Source organism: Bactrocera dorsalis, chromosome 3 (assembly GCF_023373825.1).
Source record: "Bactrocera dorsalis isolate Fly_Bdor chromosome 3, ASM2337382v1, whole genome shotgun sequence".
Taxonomy (NCBI): domain Eukaryota; kingdom Metazoa; phylum Arthropoda; class Insecta; order Diptera; family Tephritidae; genus Bactrocera; species Bactrocera dorsalis.
In genome coordinates this window covers 81,438,339-81,455,515 of record NC_064305.1, presented here as the reverse complement: position 1 = coordinate 81,455,515, position 17,177 = coordinate 81,438,339, and the positions used below count along the sequence as shown (strand labels likewise).

At 32.9% G+C, this 17,177-nt stretch overlaps 1 protein-coding gene across 2 annotated transcripts in view; it reads left to right on the top strand.

Moving 5' to 3' along the window:
- Positions 1 to 1,059: 1,059 nt before the first annotated feature.
- LOC105230016 (uncharacterized) overlaps positions 1,060 to 17,177 on the top strand; it is a 51,043-nt gene continuing 34,925 nt past the window's right edge. The window contains exons 1-2 of one of the 2 annotated variants that reach the window (XM_011210582.4): positions 1,060 to 1,205; positions 1,546 to 1,628. The gene's annotated coding sequence lies outside the window, so the exon portion shown is untranslated. Of the gene's footprint in view, positions 1,240 to 1,545; positions 1,629 to 17,177 lie in introns of both variants that reach the window. The other variant, XM_011210581.4, reaches the window with a different exon arrangement.

Here is a 17,177-nt window from a genome sequence, read left to right as displayed (position 1 = left end):
TTGTTTTTCGCGCGCAGTTTAAATGGATCGGCATCCAATTTGATCAGATGTGCATATAACAGAGCACCCTCGATCTTGTAAGGGCTAATTTTGACATTTTTCTTGAACTCTTTTGTACGACATTTAAAAAAAAAATTTATAATTAAATGTTAATTCACATATTTTCCACAGATATATTTAAGCATAAATGATATTAAATGCCTACTAGTATTTAAACAGTATTTTTTACTAATTTGCTGGCATAATTTTAGGCGCACATAATTGAAAATCGTCACACGCATGTGCATTAAGCTGAAATGCTAGGAAAAATACTGGTTTGGGAAATGAGCCAGCAAATATTTTGTAAGAGAAATTTGTATGTGTAAATATTTATAATTTATGCAAAAGAAAATTTGTGAAAATAAAACGAAGTATGAAAAATTTTAAACGTCTTATTCAAATACACATTACAATTGTAGCTAAGTATGTTAAAAAACTTACATGAGTATCATATGTGAATGTGAAGTACAGCATTCTGTGTTATTCGCATTCTGAAAAATAAAGCATTACAAATTGAATTAAAACTAAGTTTTATATAAACAATGTAAATATAAAAGCTAATTTTCAAATAAAGTATAAGAAAACTCAAGGAAAAAAATATACTATAAATATTCTCAGAAACCTAAAATACTTCCACACAAAAATCATTGAAAATTAAAATATTTCATTTGAAACCAACAAATGTATCTAAACATGTGATTGTCAACCAAACTGTTAAAAGTACGACATTTTGCAGCCACTGTATTAACAACTCCGAAATATCTCCACGCATACGAAAAACAACCGAACGCGCACACAATGCCACGAAATTTGTGGGCGTTTTTCTCCAGCTGCACTGCCAAGCGCATCTGCAACGCACACATAAAACCAACAGCGTGTATCTGTGTGTCTAGTCAAACATGCGCAACTGTATTGGTGCTTATCTGTGCGCGCTTCCAGTGAGACAACAAACAGCACAACATACACAATCACATATGGACTGAGTGTGTTTGCATCAACTCACCACACTTGGTTAGACGCCGCTGTGCGCTCGGCAATCAGACTGTAGACGTTCGCCAGTTGGTTATTAGCTGAGTTTCAATTTCCAGAGCGTTCAGTTGTATCGAGCACCAACAGGTGTTAAAAACGTGTCTAAAAACGTACAGCGGCTTGCGAAAGACAAATCGGTAAAAAAAAACAAATTCAATTACAAAGCAATAGGTACATACATACAGATGTACATAAGTGCATGAATATAGTATATACGCATTACAATAACGAACTAAAGCATATAAAAACAGTGAAGATTTATTTGTGATTTTTTCCAATTGTTTGAAAATATTATTAAAGATTTTCAAAAACAGTTTTGAAAGTAGAGTTGTTTTTTAAGTGCATTCCTGCGAGAAAGTTGAGCTACAAATTCGTTTGATCTTTGTGGTGATTTTTTCTATCAAAGTCGTTTTTTTTTGTTGTTTTGCTGTTAACGGTAACAGGTTTTCTGTACCTTTATTGTGCTTGCATTTTCAGAGAAAACATTTGTGGATTATAATCAGACAAATATAAAAGGATATATCTAACTACTCAACGTAGCAGCGAATATATATTTCAAGGTGAGTTACGTTTCTTAGAATAATTAAGAATCATTTGCACACGTACTTACGCTCCAATTTGATGATATAATTGAGTTAAACTCGATGAACGAGTACCTAACCACCTGCCCACATACATACATACATATGTACGTGCATTGTTTTTTACGTAAAATAAAAAATATAATAAATAACTACCCATAAAATACAAAGTCATAAAATCATCGTCGTTGTCGTTGTTAAGCGAGTTGGCTGGCTGGCTGACTTGTTGGTTGGTTAGTTAGTTGGTAGATGGTCTGATGATAGAGCAGCGCGACATGTCATCAGCTCTGTAGAGCAAACGGATAGTGTTAACTCTCTCTAGCATCATATCACCGCATTTAACACGTTTTCCTACCACTTTGCTCAGCAGATTCGTATGACAAATCACTACCACCACAACATTTTGCCTACTGCCATAAACTACTTACTACGCTCCTTTTCACCGCCGCACAACTCTTTGTACATATTCTTCCGTTTTTATTTTCATCTTTTTTTTTGTTATCTTTCATATTACGTTTTTCCCTGCTCGTTCGCTTTTGTCGCTACCTTTGTTTGTCGTCATTTTGCTTTGTCTGCTCATTTGTTACCGTTTTTTCCAGTCGTGTGCAGTGATCGCTGTCGCTGGCGACATGGCGATATCTCAAAATAGAACTCTACCTTTAACGCTTTCACATACAACTGACTGGCGCTTCCGCCCTCACGTTGAACCACCTCTTACTACCTTCACCATTTTATTACACAAACAAATATAATAATGCGGCTGTATTTAGTAGTTCTCAACATTATTGTATTCTTTCCACTTCTAACTGCATTTTACGAGCGTACATGTGCTCTCGGCTTGCCACATGTGGGCACAACGCAACGCTTTCGAAAGTTTTAAATCGCAATTATTTTGTTACAAAACCAAATTTAATAACGCAACTGTTTCAATAGTTTATTAATGCAATATTAAGTCAATATTAGGCCCATTATTGGCGATATTTGCTAAAGGTGTTTACGCTACGCTACTACACAAGCGAAGCGTCAAGTGTTAGAGTAGCAGTTTTGAGTATTTAAGACAGAGTTGGGATGTTCTAAGTGAACGCGAAAGATGCCGAAAGAAAGTTTGAGTTTGAGCAATAAAGAAATGGCAATTTCGAATTAAGTATGCAATTAAATTAAAACCAAATCACTGAAATTTGATCGTTCCTGACTTCATTCGCTGTATAAATAAGGAATATTGATTATAGAACAATTGTTCTCATTGTATGAATAATAAATATCAATTTTAAATAAATTTTTCTGAGTGTATGAAAAAACTTATGTAATGATTTTTTTGAGTGTATAGAAAAAATATTGCAAAAATTTTTCCACTGTATGAAAAATATATAACGATTCTTTCTCTGTTATTACTAACATGATATTCTGAACATGATGCAATCCGAAGAAAATTTTATTCATTTACTATTTACTACTTTCCACTCTATAGTAGTCTACTGACCATAAAAAATCTACGCATACTTTATAGTTTCTCCGCGTGATAAAAATAATCATTCAGTTGCGAGGGTTAAGGTCTACTTCATTCATTTCTCAGAAGCAATTATCGCGAAACACCTTTCAATATTATAATAAAATGGATATTTCAGAATATATGGCGTTCTATTAAAAATATTAATTTCTTATGAAAATTCATGATGTATAATTATATAATAAAATGTAAAATTAATGCCAGAAGCTTTTAACTATATTAATAATTATTATGGCATAAAATTTACATTTACCAGAGAAATTTGCTTAAAGTATACATCAATTAAGCTGGGTAATAAACTTTGCGGTTTTGCTGAATTGGTGAAATGTTTTGAACATGTGAAACGAGTTTGGAGAACAGCCAATATTTAGAATGGCGAAAGGCATCGAACAAATATTAGCACAAATCGCGTGATAAATATTTAATATTCAAGAATATTCAAGCAAATAGCCTTTACATTTTTAAAAACGTTTGAATACTATTACAGTCTAAATATACCAAGTTAGAGTCTAAATAATATATAGAAATTTCTTAATTAAAGTTAATTTAACAGCAGCTAAGGTTTTTTGAAGTATAAAAAATTTCGTGATTTTATAAACTACTGATTTCATTAGGAGTATTATTATTGATATACACCCAAACGTTCCAGTGAAACTTGATAAATTGGTTCCATTGCTTAGAGGCTTGTGATTTAGCTGCGCTAAGTAAAACACAGTCTAACAGGAAGCGCACAGAACAGCTTTTATGTTGATCCAACTTGGTATAATAAACAACTCCAAGTAAACTTAAAGCAACATTATGGAAAAGGAACGAAAAAAACGAAGAAAATACTTACTATAACCACTTCTCGAACAATTTCTATCATATAGAAACTAAACTGTATACTTATCGGATAAAAATGTTTAAAAATTGGTTAAAGCGTTGCCATATGTTTTTCCTGCAAATAGCATCAGTTTCTGAATATATTTTTCTCAGTCCACCATACTATTATTCATTTAAGGGAATATTAACATTTCACTCGACCAATCGACACGAGCATTCTTTTGAGCGATTGACACACTGTGTGGGGTCCAACGTGAACAAATTTTTTATACAGTAAAATGTTCATGCAATATTGAATGTATGGTATTTCCACTAATGCTCATCTTCCAACATCAATAACGACCTCGATTGAATTCCTCATACCATCAATGGAAACTAGTCTTTGATAGAGCTTCATAGTAAAAAATTTAATTAACTTCAAATGATTTTGGAAGATCAAAAAAATCGCTTTGGAATGATATATGAAATCGATTGAATTTACCATACCATCGATAAACACTGGTTCTTGATGAAGCTTCATCGTCAAAAATTGATGTACATATACATATGTTCATCTATGCACTCTTGATGAGTTAATCAACATCAAAAGGTGTAAATAATCCCGCGAAAATTCCGTTCATTCCATTCAATTCCATTTTTTTTAGTCTAAAAGAATATTTTAAGTTACTATAAGCAACACAAAAAGCGCAAAACAAACATTCTGAGTAAGTGCAATATCAAAAATGTCCAACTTTACGATACAATTGTGAGTTTCCAGATTGCAACACTAGTGTTGTCAAATCCCGAAATATAAAAGGCAACCTACGTACATGCCCCTAAGTATAATACAATTTTCAGCTATGATAATTACTTACTTTGTCTATAGCATGCACTAAGGTTAGACATATTTTTATGAGTTTGACGATTTTCGTTTGTTCAAAGAAATGGGTCAAAGAAAACGTTCGTGAACTCTTGACCAAAACCAATGTTGTATCGATGGACCAACCGCCACTACATGGCTCCGGGTGATGTTTCCTATTTCAAAAAACAAAGAGAAACTTAAAGGGCCGCCATTTTACAAGATAAGTGAAAATGATAACGATGGAAAGAGCTGAAGGCTATCCCTAATATTGAGTTTGAGGACTGTTTCGACTATTCGTAGAAGCGCTGGTATGAGTGCATAATATCGAATGGGAACTATTTTGAAGGCGACAACATTAATGTGGAAATAAATAAATAAATATAAATATTTTTTTAGACAAAAAATACCGTTGTTTATTGAAAACAGCTCGTAAAAAGTAGTGTCAAAAATACTGCAAATGCGGTCAATTTGCGGTTTTCTACCGGAAAAAGCGATAGTGATATACATATGTACAAACATCTTAAGTGCGAACTTAGAACCTATATTTACTTCGTATACATTTAAAAATACTAAAAACACAATTTGAAAAAAAATCAAATTTACGAAAATTTTATTGGTATTTAATATTATTTTTTTTGCAAATTTAGACATTTTATATGTTTATTCATAAACCAGTGAAATTCACACATTTTCGGAATGAAGAACTTTGGGTAAATCAAAGCTAAGCTTCGGAAAAGTTCGGTGTAAGCTTGAAAACAATTTAGATTGCTTCGACAGGCTTCATTTTTTTAATCTTTCTTTGTGCACAAAAATTTTAAATAGATATAGTATTAATAATACAGTACTCTGGAATTCTCCAGAGTAATATTAAAAAACAAAATATGAGACAGATTTTCGCATTAAGACTTTGAAATTTATATGTTTTATACTCTGGAGAGTAATAATTTAAATTTGTGAGTTTTTAGAGACAATCTACAAGCCACTCGGCTATTCTATATAAAAATAGACATTTACTTTTATTTTTGAAAAAAAAAATCCTTGTATGAAGAAAAACATTGGATAAGTGGCAATGACTGCCAACAAACACACATACATACATACATATTTGTGCATACGTAGACTTCATATGCCTTATCTTCAAATAATATAATTTATTTAGCCGGCACAAGTTCAAGTACCGTGATTTCTTCAAATTTTTTTATTTATGACAAAAAATAATGACTTCATTAAGCCACCGCTTATTATGTAAACAATGATTTTATTACTTTTTGGAATCAAAAGAATTTTAGTACCGCGACTAGCGGTGCAGATTAGTAGGGAGATTAGCCATAAGCCAGACGTACTTACGATCACATACAGATAGTACAAGCCATATGCACATACGTATGTATACATATGTATGTATGTACATATATAGTCATGGCACATATGGCAAACAATCGTGGGGATGGAAATTTCTGATGGCGCAAGCGCGGAGTGAAAGGTTAACGGTTCCTTATCGGCAAGAATTTGAAATATAAATAAGAAAAAACACAACACCAACACCTATGCAGGTATATGTCGGTATGTAAAACTAGGGAATAACGCGACTAGACACCAACGACAAGGAAGTAAACAAATAAATACCTTGCTGCTGGTAAAACTGGCTGCAAAGCGTTGAGAAACAGCTGCAAGCAAAAGTCTAATAGTGTAGGCGCTACATACATACATACATGCAGAAAGATTTCCGCAAATACCTTTGTAGTGTGTGAAATGCGAAAGATAAGAATAAGTGGAACTATAAATACTTGCAGTACGAGTCTGGCAAAAGCCGGTCCTAAATAGATATATTTAGCATACCTACTACACAAGTATAACTATACACATACATACATACCAACACACCACATATCTGCCGCCTTTTACCTACCTATTGCGCAGTTGGAAGCGGCTTGAGGAAATGAGGGACACACATTTGCAAATCGGACAGGCCAACGTGAGTGCTGAGGTACGAAGGTACTCAACTCGTGCAATGCTCGTATTTACACACATTTTTTCCTATGTATGCCAGCAGCTGTGTGCTCATAAGAAAAACGCATTGCAATGCGAGACAATCAGTAAAATTGCAAGCGTAGCACATTTTACGCAGGCGCACGGTTGCACACGAAAGTCACCACACACCTACATACAGTCACATGGTATGTCTGTGTGTGCGTGCCTCGATTGCTAAGCGAGCAAATATGCTGAGCTCGTACTTTCGTCACGCGGTGTAACTGCTGATGCAGAAGAGAAAAGGCCAAAAATAAGCAACAAGTCAGAACGGACCGTTTTAAATATTCACCTCAGGCAGCAAATGAACGGTTTTTAGATGCGCATGCGTAGTATACAATATACTTATGCATGTACATATGTACATACGTAAGAAGATAGATAGTCCCATGCAAGCACCAATTTTAAGTAAAGAAATCTATGCAAACTTTGTGCTAAGTTCTAGTATGTAATTTTAGCTTTTTAGCAGTAGATAGAACATGGGTAATTGTAATTATATTTTCCAAAAATTATTTGTTCGAAAACTTCTATCTTTCCAAAATGTTTGAATTTTCTGGGCTGACGTTTAGGGACTTTGAAGCTACTTCCATACAAGCATACAAATGCAATTTCTCGCAAAACCAGTTTTTTATTTGGTTAATGCATAAATAATTTTTTGCTTATGTTTGTACGTGGTGCTATGTTCCGAAAATTGCAGCTGCAACAGCATGCAGTTAGCGGCCCACACAAAACATTCCCGTCAAAGGAATCATAATGTGTAATGTGTTGCTGGAAATGCTCAGACGCACAAACAAAATGCCTTGATTTGCAGATACATACATATACATATGTATATACAGATATTTATGTACTATATACATATAGCGTTAGGTCATATCAGTTTCCGAAAGCAGAGTCAAAGGAAGGTACGAGAAAAAGTTATTTGGAGGAAGAGTTTGGTTAAAGAAATATTATATTAAATTTCTTGTTGTTTGTTTTTATTAAAAATAAATTAAGAAAATTCAATTTCAGCGATGTTGGCGTTAATTATTGCTTTGTATATGTAAAAAAAAAATTTAAAAAAAAATGTAATTCAATTACTTAATTTAATTAAAATTTAATTTTTTTTAATTATACTAAATTTAAAAAATAAAAACAATACTAATTCTTACACCACTTTAAGTTTTATTAATTTTATTTTCTACTTTGATTTTTTTTTTTTTATTTTTAGTATTTTATTTAATTTATTTTCTACTTTTTTAAATTTTTTAGCCAATTTATTAATAAATTTTAATTAAAAAAAGTACCGATTAAACCAATAAATTCTTGTATTTTTTATTCCACTAATTTTTTTTTTTTTAATCGTTCAATTAAATAAATTACTTGCCAGATTTATTCGACTTGATTTTTTATATTCGCTTAATTTTGTTTGTAAATACAAAACAAAACCGGTATCGATAAATATGGCACTGACAGCTAACGTCTACTATGTCTGACTCATTTTCACCATGCTGACAGCACAAAAGAAATGTTTAAAAAATAAAGGCTGAAAAGAAAACAAAATAAATTCACTCTTGAAATAACTATTATTTTTAGCTCCAAATACGTTTTCAAAGTAATTAATAAAAAAAATAAATAAAAATAAAAAAAATGTAAAAAAAATATTTAAAATATAAACTGGTTGAGAACTTATTACGTTATTATATAAAGTGAAGGAAATAGTTTCAATATAGTATTATTGTTGTATTACAATTTTTCGCGGTACGTAACAGCATACTTTCTAACTCTTTGCTAAAGAAAATTTGTTTTTGCTGAAAACGATACGCTTATCCGGTACTGGAAAGGTTACTAAATATATCTCAAAATGTAAATAAAAAGCATGTTATATCGAAAATTAAATTTTATTTGTTTTTAGAACGCTGTAAGCTAAATGAAATATAAACTAATAAAGCAAATTTATGCAATTGGTGAATTTGAGGTTAAGAAACATTTATACTCTGAAGAGGGTATGTTAAGTTGGCCATGAAGTTTAGTAACACCGAGAAGGAAACCTCGGCGACTACATACATATAAAATCTATTAAGTGCTTACACAACTATATATGTATATCTGTGACGATCTGAGCCGACTTAGTCATGAAAGTCTCTTTGTCTGTCTGTACGTCTATATATAGGAACTAGTCCTTTACATATCGAACTGAAACTTTGTACACCTAATTTTCTTCCCAATAACCTGCCCAATTTTCAGAACCATAGATATAGGACGACTGTAGCATATAGTTACTGTACAAACTGATCGGCCCAATCAAGTTATTGTATGGTTAACTTTTTTATTTGAAAATATATCTTCAGGAAATTTGGCATATCTTATAATCTTCGAACATATAGTTCATATCGGACTTCTTTAGTATATAACTGTCATAAAAAACTTCTTCTCCTTCTTCTTCTTGTCATACAAACTGATCGATCAAAATTAAGTTCTTATATGGGAAACTTTTTTATTCGACAAAATATCAACAAGAAATTCGGCATAGATTATCGCCCAAGGTAACCATATAATCTTCGAGCATATTCAACACATCGGAACACTATATACATAGCTGCCAGACAAAGTGACCAGTCATAATAAAGATAAAGATCTTTTTATACTATTTAATGTCATTAGAAACAAAATTGTACAGGTTATTATAGCTTCAGTGTAGCCGAAGTTAACTATTTTTCTTTGTTATACTATATTTACTATATTTTCCTTCATAAATTCTATTCAAAACATTCTTCAGATTATGCTATGTATTTAAAAAAGAGTGAAAATTTCATTTAAAAAAATGTTGATTTAAGGTTAGAAATGTGTCTCACCAATTTTTCGTAAGTCTCCTTTTTTAGTGATATACTGTATGTATATATTTATTTTCTTCATTAAATAATTACTGTTTATATTTCTCTATATCTAAATGTCGCCTATTGAATTTGAATTATAAATAACGAGATGATCAAGTCATGATCACCGATCGCACTTTAGATAAGTTTACTAAACTATTGAAAAATACACATATTGTTTAGTTTATACGACAAATATAACTTTTCTAACTCATAGATAGCCATGCGTGTATGTATACACATAAATAAGCATAAATATATGCAAATGTGAGTGTAAGCAAATATGTAGGCACAGCAAAAGTATCGTATGGCAGCGTCATTAAATTTACACAAGAGTCAACTGACTCGTTTGAGCGACTCACATGTCCAGCAAAGTGAGCAGTGTGTGAACTGCCAACAACAATAACAACAAAATACTATACATTAGTATAACAATACAGCTAAGCTTTAATAGCAAGTTTAGCAAATGAACAAGTCACAAGCAGGCACATTGGAAAATCATGCTGGCTCAATACACACATGCATGCATAAATTGAAAATATACACATACAAACATAAATTGAAAACATACACATTCAAACATAAATTGAATACATACACACATATATATACATATGTACATATATGCACTTGGTAGCATCACAGCCATCTGCTGCTGGCCCAAAGCAAGTTTGACTTGCTATCGCTTTTGATGCTCCAACATCACACAGTCTAACTGTAATGACTTTAACTAACATCATCATTGTTGTCGCCTCCATTGTCGTCTGCGACTGCGTCGTCCCCAGCATCATTATCTACTTCATTATCTTTGGCAGATCATCAATTTTAGCAAACACTTTGCCGCTTCGATGCACGCAAGCATAGAGCATCTGTTGTTGTTGTTATTTTTGTTTTTTATTTCAATAATAGTTGGCAGTCGTATGTTGAGCGTTTGCACAATTCTATTGGAAATATTTGCTAGTCGCAAATAAAAATGCGATTGAAGTATGTGGTGAAAAAATGATGCTGAAAAGCGCGTTTGACCACTTTGAAGTGTTCGGCTATTGGCGGTATACAGGCATATGTATATACACGCTAGGAGCAGGGTGGTCCTAATGGTGTTTTTGTCATATCTTATTTTGACATTGACAGTTATTTTCTGCTGTGAATTTTTACATAGAAATAATGTTCACTGATGAAGCATCATCATCTCGGTACGGACGCGGCATTTAGAGATCGCAAAAACGAGCCTACAACGTTCAGTTAGAGAATGTGAGAAATGGGTTTGATGTTGAGTTTGAGCTGGGATAATTTTTTTTTAATTTTTTTGTTGTTATTATTGCCCAACTATAACTTAAGCGCAATAATCGAAAAGAATTTCGATATCGAATATGAAGTCAGGTTAATTTTCATCATAAAGATACAACTGTCTTCCAGGCAGAGGACAATTTTTGTTTGAAAACCCTGCTACAAATGGCATTACGGCCAGAGAGAAGAATAATTGTGAAACGTGATTTTTTGTAACAACAACAACAATGGTTTCGGCAAAATATCATGGTAAAGCTATTTTAGTGAGAGGAAACGCATTCGGACCACAGTTTCGAAAGGCTACTGACTCAAAATTTACTATTATACATGGCTACATTTTTGGCGCTGTACTGACTATTTTCGACTAAGAAGATGCGTTTGCTCATGAAAATCCATTAAATTTTCAGAATAGGAAAAATTTTTAAATGTTTAAACTACACACAATGGAAGCTGAAGCTCGGAAAATATCTGGCACACGTGTCTATCAAAGTATTACCATTTTTTCGGAAAAAAAAATTGGAAAATTCTCGATCTGAAAACAGATTCAACTTCAAGCTTACAATTTCTGAAGAGGAAAGTCCTGTTCATTTAACACTTGAAATAAAAACAACCAAAAAAGCTATGATCACGTGCTACTTAGGCGGAAAAATGGTTTATAAATACAGATTGAGAATTATAAATAATATCCTCGAACTATATATTGTAATTATCTGCATTGCATGTTCGTATGGACACCATATGTATGTAAATATATAGACAAATCGCTCGTTTAAATTCGCTTATATAAACCTTCTTATGTCACAACTCTATCACAGTGTTTTGCTGCAAACGAGCGCTTTATAATTTGAATATTTCAAGCCGTTCACTCGCTTGGATGCCATATTTTTTTTAATTTCCTCTTTTGAATTGACTTTCTAAAGACTTTAGCTGACGATATTGGCTCCAGAAGGTGATAAAAAATGCATTTTTATGGCGCTGCGGTAGCGTAAATGAATAAAATGGACCACGTGATTGTTTTTGAAATTTGAAAAATGCATATTAAATAGTCATTATAAAACACGAGTGCAGTATTTATAGTCAATAAAATGGTAATAAATATATTTTTTAATGAAAATATATGTCTGCAGAATATGCTAATAAATATTAGCCACGAAATTGGAAAACAGTTTACGTAGTTGGTAGTTATCAAACCTCTAAACAGTACTAGAATATATTCGCTAAGAGAGTTGTCAAGTTTATGAGCTATGAAATGGTTCCGTTATAACCGTTTATAATATTTTTTTAAGCGCTTGAAAGTTTTAGTAACTGTATTATTATTATTAAGGAAACTCTGTCAAGTATAAATGATCAACTTAAGGAGCTGAGTCGATTTAGTCATGTATGTCTATCTTTATATACATATGTATGCGAGTTTTAGAGATATCCATCTGAAATTGTGTACACAACTTAGTCGCTCTACGAAGCTGCTCATATATCGGAATCATCGATATCTGATCACTATAGCATATAGCTGCCATACAAACCGATCGATCGAAATCCAATATTTGTATGAAAAACTTGTTTGTTTTAGAAGATATCTTCACGAAATTTGGCACAGATTATTATCTAAGTCATCGCTGTAATATTCCAAGAAATTGTTCAGATTATACTACTCTAGCATATGGCTGCCATACAAAATGTCTAAACAAAATCGAGAAAGGACCACTTTATACACATTTATGCAATAGAAATGCATCGGTGAAGGCTATTATAGCTTAGTTGTAGCCGAAATTAACGAAATTAAATTTTATTTCAAATTTCTACAATCTCTAAAAAACATTTGTTCTGAACTGCTTATTGTTTTTGTACTATTTTATCTTACATTTTTTTCTCGAATTTTATCTTATCAACGCTCGTTATCTGTGGAAATGGATAAACGTGTTGAGACTTCTGATGAATGTGTCATAGCGTTGAAGCAGTTTTAAGGTGTTTTTCATTTCGACGAAAACAAAATTTAAGATATTTTAACGCAGTATGACGTCAAACCAATAAATAGACATAACAAATAATTTTTTTGGAGAAACTAAAACAAGTACAGACTCAAAATTTGGGCACTCTGGGGGAAACCAGATAAACTATGAAAATGTGTGTGCTGCAATGAGGAGAGTTTGATTGAAAATTAAGGCAAAAAAATAATTTTAATTCACATAAATATAAAATGGAAAAACCGCGGCTTGTTTAATGAGCTGCACCTGTAACCAGATATTAACTGATACATTAACTTGTAATCAATATTTCTAACTCATGTCACTGCTAATGAAAATTAAACAAAAAAAAACTTGCTTAAGTTAATTATAGAGCATGTCTATAAACTATTTACACCATCAAATGTCAACACTCGCAACTTTTTCTAACATTCACACTCATACATTTAAACTTATGTAAACACAAGTAATGCAGCTTAGCCAAGCCACACATAAATCTGCGCAAGCGCACTAAAAATAGCTATGCGCACAGCAATTCTTCAACGAAATCGCAAATATAAAAGAAAACATTAGCAAAACATATGTATGTATGTATGTCAACAATGTTGCCGACACGCCTCTGACTCTGGTCGATGGTTGGTCAAACGTCGGCGCACGTAGCACAAATCAAGTTTAAATTTTCTGCAGAAAAATTTAGTAAATGTCAAAAGAGAAGCATAGCAAAAAGTAAATAAATAAGCTAACGATTTGGCTTAGTTTTCGGTTGAAGTTGCGCTTCGACAGCACTTTGGAAAATACGGCTTAAGCGAGTTTTTCTGCTGCGCTTAGTGATTAGCAAAAACATTTAATGCCAAAGTCAGATGTGGGTATATGTGCACACATACATACATGTATACATATACATATATGGTACATATAAATATGTAGCATGTATATGAACATATGTATGATGTCATTAAGTTGCAAGCCGCAAGCAAAACGCTTAAAGTGTTGTTGTTTTTCAACATTTTATTGTATCTTTATACCCTGAAAAAGTTTGCCACCAGTTTCCTTTCAGAACAGTTCCTGGTATGGAAAACTTTTTCATTTGACGAGTTATCTTCACGAAATTCGGCACGGGTTATTTTCTAAGGCAGTGGAGGAATCTCCGAAAAAATAGTCTAGATCGAATGACTATAGCATATAGCTGCCATACAAAATGAACGATCGAAATGAAATTATTTTAATATGTAAAGGGTATTAAAGCTTTAACATTTTTGCTACTTTTTATTGCCGTCCACGAAGTGAACGCCAATGGCCGTCAGCTATAGGTAAATGCTTACCGTTTGGCCGTTTAATAAGCGCTCGCCGCAAACGCATTATTTATTCGCGCTATTACCATTACTTATGAAAAACGGTTTGTGCGCGAGTTAATTGTTTTTGCAAATGCTTTTTACGCGAGAATTGAATGCAGTTTATGTTGTTGTTATTTTTAGAAGTTATGTTTAATTTTGACTTGTTGGGATTTTTGGAAAACGCACTTTTAATATTAACTGGTTTCTTAGATTGTGCCACATATATACATCTTACACACAAATATACACAAGCATTCAAAAATTCTAAAAAAATTTAGCAACTAAAGTGTGTAATTATGCCAGGCTTTTAATAGCTATGCAGCTTTATGACGTATTTTCCCAATATTCCACTTAATAAATTCGCTTGCCTTGCTTGCTTGGCGAATGCAAATTGTTTGCGTCACCTCAGTACCATTAAAAATGCGAAATGTTTCATAAATGGCAACGCGTTGTATTAACGAATTTTCAATGCATTTAGATACGTACACGCGCGCGCATATGGATTACTTTATTCATTTTTCTCAAAAACGCTAATTGCCCGTTGCAAGCGCCTTTCCGGCGTTCAGCAGAAATTAAAGCAATTTATTGTATAGTTGCTTTGCCGTTGCTCAATTGAGCGTTACGTGCATTGCAATTAATATGAATAAAGTACGTTTAGGTGAATCTATTGTTCTAGTATACGCATGAGTGGCACAAACCGCCTCTAAATTCGGAATGCCGCCTCAGCCGTTCACCATTGTTTCAGAGACGTTGACTGCATGCAACAGCGCTTGAGCCGAGCAAGCGCACTGATCTTGAAATTTGCAATAAGTGAACTGTTTATTTTTGCCATAAAAGTCACCTTCAATTAAGAGCTGTTAGTTTTGTGAACCATTTGAGATCTCAAGTTCAGCTTGTTTATGACAAATATTTGTAATGAGAAAAATGAAATTGATTCTGCTCTGTCATGGTGGTTAAGAGAATATAAGAAATTTATATGCTCTATATAAATAAGTAGTAATATAATGCATGATATAACTTATAAATGGTAGCATTAGCTAGTCGCAAGTTTATTGCTATCATAAAATCTACTCTTAAGGGGTAATATCCACTTGTGATTATCAAGAAGGCACTCATACAAACATATACAAGGTGCATTCCAAAGCAAACAGGACTTTTTCAATTTAAAACTGTGCGTGAATTCATCAAAAATCAGTCGAAATCATCATTTAAATTCATGGAAATGGAATTAAACATCTCCAAAACATCAGTTTATCGCATTTTGACCGATCATTTGGGCTTACGAAAGGTGTGTACAAGGTTTGTTCCGCACAAATTGACTGTCGACCAAAAATTGCTCAGAATCCAACATTCGAAGGACAATTATTTCACCAAAAATCACTTTTTAACCATTAACCACTCCCCGTATTCACTTGCTATGGCACCGTGCGACTTCTTCGTTTTCGGAAAAATGCTTTTGCAAATGAAAAGAAAGCGTTATGCAGACATATAGTCCATTCAAAAGGCTTGCACCGGCATACTGGCGGTCATACCGGCCAACGAGCTAAAACACTCGTTCGACATGCTTTTGGACCGTGCAAAAAACTGTATTGAAGCAGAAGGAGACTATTTTGAATAAAATAAATTGATTTTGCCGAAAAAACCATTTGTTCTGTTTTTTTATGTCCTGTTTACTTTGGAATGCACCTTGTATACCGAATTTTGTTAATTTTTGTAGAAAATCTTGATGGCCACCACACCTGGTTATATAAAGAATAGTAATTATTAATAAAAAAATTTTGAAAGGCTTGTTGGCTTGACAATTTCGTTTAATTTTTGTCCATAAAAAAACTCCAAGAAATTTATGCAAAAGCGAATGACCTCGCGGTCATCCAAGGATGGAAATATTGTTGCACATGGTTGCATTTTGAAAAGAAATTAAGCAAGCCAAGGTTTGAGGTATCAAAAACAAAATAAAAAATAATGAACATATTTAATTATTTTCTAAAAAATTCGTTAACCACGGGCAAATAAGTCTGAATTAGCGAAATGACCAAATCAAGGGATTTTCGTATAGACTTTTTCTTGTCAATAAACACAACGCTTCGCTCTGCTTTCAAAGGCAAATCTCTTGGCAAGCATAAAGGGAAAAGTCTGAATGTAGAAATGCATACTTCATATTAACATTTACAGGCATGTTTATCAGTACATTAGGGTGTGTCGAATGTTGACTAATTTCAACAAATATTCTTTCGAAATAAAAAGGTGAATAAAGTCAGAAAAATGTGTTTTTTGTTGTTTGAAATTACGTAAAACTTTTTCGTCTGTTAATCATTCTGAAGATATGCAAACTCATAGTTCGATATGAATGATCCATTCAAGGTTACTATTTAAAAAAAAAACACATAAACTTCAAATGTAATCGGGAATGTGTATTTTCATTCGAAAGTGCATTCTTTGGCATTGATTTTTTGATGATTATCTCTTTTAAATGTTGGCCGGCACTACGTCTCAGATTATACATCCTTATAGTCCAATTTTCAATGACTCATTGGAGCATTAAGGCTTGCAACTGGCGAATGACACGAATGATATCACATGATCTGATCGATGATTCCACCGGCCTACAAACTATACCAAACCGTTATTATTTCTGGATAAAATGGCAGCTCTTGAAACTCTTCAGGTTGCTCTTCTGCCGAATGCCGCAATTTTGCTTTTTTGGCTGAAAACAGTTGCTTAAACATGACACACCCTAATGTTTATACACACATTCATTTATTCATTTGCATTACTGTAAGCGGATTCGTATGCATAAATTTTTATTGCATTTCTGCAGCGTGGCAAATACAAACGCACTGTTGCACGTCACACACTTTCTACGCTGCCAGCGTCAGTAAACTATATGCCT